The following is a 3526-nucleotide window of genomic DNA, read 5'->3' as shown; positions in this document are numbered from 1 at the left end:
AACAGAACTCTTCCTCTTGAGGATCTGGGGACTTGAACTCCCTCTAGAGGCCGAAGTGTGACACTTAAGAGTAAGGAAGAATACATAATGCTTAGGGGTTGAAAGGAAGCCAAGTGCGAAAAACTGTGAGAATAATGAATTTACTAGGTCTAAACTAAATAGTAAAATAATGAAGGCTTCATAGAGAAGGTGACAGAAAGAAGGAGCGAGTGATTGAATACATGAGCATAAGGGGGCTTTATTGCTTTGACTTATACTTGATTGCCCAATTTTTCTCATTCTGAATATCTGAAAATTTGTAGAAACTATAGAATACATATTTCCATTTGGGAGATGAGACATTTCTTGATTGTGTTTATGGAATTTCTCTAGGTTCCTTTTTGTCATTCTGCTTCCCAGCTTGGCTGGCTTCTGTCCAGGAATGCTTGGCTCTTCCTGAGATATGGTGTATGATAACAGTCTCTTGCAGTCTCTGCTGGGTAGGCATAGCTTCAATTTATGTCTGCACTCTTCCAAAGGGTTTTGAAGATTCTACAACTTCAAATCCAGGACCAGCTATTTTGAAATAGAATAAAGAGACTTAAACAAGCAAACTGAACTCTGTCTGCCCTACCCACATTTCTTCCATATTCACTTTAACCAGGGTGACAGTGTTCAGGAGGGAGGAGCCACCCAATAAGAAACACAGAATGATTCTTTTCTTTAAACTGTGCAAAATCATGGGTTTTCTGTGAGTGCTGTATGCTGGGAGGCAGGTGATCCTCAAAGAGTTAAACCACTTTCCAAGTTGTTTGGAACTAAACTTTTGCCCCAGGGTTTAAGAAATCTCCCTCTCTAATTGAAGTCTTCAGTCAGTGGCTGCTTATAATCAAGAAGATTGCATTTAAAAGGTATAGAAGTTGGTCTTATTACTGGCATTAGAAGATTTTGCTTTGTAATTACAAGCCAGGGAGTCTAGAACCAGTAGATCTTATACAGAGAGAATGGTAGACATTTTAGCTCAAACTGCGTATTCACCAAGAAAAATGGTGCTGAACTGTTTGCAACAAGAAGTACCACTGGTTTTTCATCTTTTGAGCTTCTGATATGCTATTCCATTTGTCTTATAATGAAATTAGTGGTTATATTCATTTATCCAGTACTTACTGCTTAATAATATGTGCTGGGCATTGTACAGAAAGCTTTGTAAACAATGAGTTGAGGATACAGATTCAGGCAAAGAAACAGACTGTTAAGTTTAAGGAACATGATCAAGAAGACTTGGGAAGGACATATATCAGTCATCAGCAAATTTTTGTTTGTTTATTTGAGCAAAGTCAGCTGACAGCTTTATTGCTTTGAGGAGGGGATAGATGGTTCAGGAGCTTCTTGATGGGGTGGGTCCACTTCCTCTTCACCATCTCAGGCTTCTGGTTGCACAGAATGGCTCTGGCTCTGGGGATGGTGGCCATGTGCAAATCTGGGTGGTACTTGTTCTTCCAGATCATGTGCCAGATGCTTCTAAAGGTGGCCTGGGCATTCTTGCTGATGCTGGTTCGCACACAGGAAGTAGCCGATTAGTGCTGGCCGGATCTCCGGCAGCATCACGACCCTTTTGCCATTGGCTGCTGGCTGCATGTCCACAGTCTTGCCATGGATGAGCCCACTGTAGTGGAAGGAGTTGCAGGCCTTCAGGTCACTCAGTCGTGCTCAACTCCCTGCGACCCCATGGACTGCAGCAGGCCAGGCTTTCCTGTCCTTCACTCTCTCCCAGAGTTTGCTCAAACTCATGTCCTTTGAGTCAGTGATGTTATCCAACCATTTCATCCTCTGCCATCCCCTTCTCCTCCTGCCTTCAATCTTTCCCAGTATCAGGGTCTTTTCCAATGAGTAAGCCCTTCGCATCAGGTAGCCAAAGTATAGGAGTTTCAGCTTCAGCATCAGTCCTTCCAATGAATATTCAGGACTGATTTCCTTTAGGATTGACTGGTTGGATCTCCCTGCAGTCCAAGGGACTCACAAGAGTCTTCTCCAGCACCACGGTTTGAAAGCATCAATTCTTTGGTGCTCAGCTTACTTTATGGTTCAGTTCTCACATCAATACATTACTACTGGTTTTTGGAAAAACCTTAACTTTGATTATACAGACCTTTGTCAACAAAGTGATGTCTCTGCTTTTTAATACACTATTTAGGTTTGTCATTGCTTTTCAGTCACCATCCACACTGATTTTGGAACCCAAGAAAATTAAGTCTGACACTGTTTCCACTTTCCCCCCATTTATTTGCCATGAAGTAATAGGACTAGATACCATGATTTTCATTTTTTGAATGTTGAGTCGTTAAGTCAGCTTTTTCACTCTCCTCTTTCACCTTCATCAACAGACTCTTTAGTTCCTCTTTGCTGTTGTAAGTCTGCTTGTTCCTCTTGATCAAGATGCTGGAGCAGTTCTGCACGACCATACACTATAGATTCGTGGACATGGTGGTGGCTCCGCTCACTGTGGCGGCCTGAAATGGAAAGAACCAGCAAATATTTTTCATTAAGGGCTAGATAGAAAGTATTTTAGGCTTTCTACAGTCCTAATGCTCTCTGGCACAACTATTTCACTGTGCTGAAAGTTGAAATATTGAATGTGAAATTGACCACAGAAAACATGTAAATGATGAACATGGTTGTCTTTTAAGCTGTGTTTATTTATGGGCATTGACATTTGAATTTAATTTTTATGTGTCACAAAATATTCTTTCTTTTGTTTTTTTCAGCTGTTAACAGATGTAAACACCATTCTTAGCTCACAGGGCTTACAGAAACAGGAAATGGAACAGATTTGGCTCATGTGGCTTAGTGTTCTGTCTCCAGACATGAAATGGTCTCTAGGACCATCTTGCCACCATTTGAGAGGTACCCGACTGCATGGAAGAGAGAGCAGCCAATGCATTCTTTTGTCTCAGGTGTGGCTTTGTGTAGCACTCTTACAAAGGCATTAGAGTTGGTAAAATATTTACTTCTGTTCTAAATACTAGAAGGACATTTTGAGGACATTCCCTGCACTCCACTCCTCCCTGTAGCAACTGTTCCAATGTGTAAAGACCTTCATTTGACAACATACTTCCCAATGTCCAAACGCAATCAGCCGTGCTAGAGCTAAGGTTGTATCATGATATGAAACCAAACTGCAAACCACACAACTGAATAGTTTCTCTATAGAGCTCCGTGGGCTGGGAAGAGCTTAGCTATAGATAATGGTCACAAACAGGAGGGCAGTATCTGCAGTGTGGGTTTAGAAGGCGAACATATTGGCCTTACTGCTGTAACCTGGAAAGAACCTTGTCAAAGTTAGAGTCCATCATACAGTAAAGTCTGATGATGGAGTGAACTGCTTCCAGAGACAAGGAAGTCCCCACGTTGAAATTGGGTAAGGAGGAATTAGAGGTCATTTAGTGATAATGGGTGAGAAAGTGATGTGGGATCTGCAACTTGAAGTTATAAATTCTAAGACCATCACAGATGATGGCTTTGTGGCACATGTCATCTTGCCTCAGTT

The 3526-nt window shown here is 41.7% G+C and overlaps 1 pseudogene; it reads right to left on the bottom strand.

The window, feature by feature from the left end:
- Window positions 1–1316: 1316 nt before the first annotated feature.
- LOC136144705 (large ribosomal subunit protein eL28-like) lies at window positions 1317–2462 on the bottom strand (annotated as a pseudogene).
- Between the last annotated feature and the right edge of the window lie 1064 nt (window positions 2463–3526).

Source organism: Muntiacus reevesi, chromosome 12 (assembly GCF_963930625.1).
Source record: "Muntiacus reevesi chromosome 12, mMunRee1.1, whole genome shotgun sequence".
Taxonomy (NCBI): domain Eukaryota; kingdom Metazoa; phylum Chordata; class Mammalia; order Artiodactyla; family Cervidae; genus Muntiacus; species Muntiacus reevesi.
This window is presented reverse-complemented; position numbering and strand designations above follow the sequence as displayed.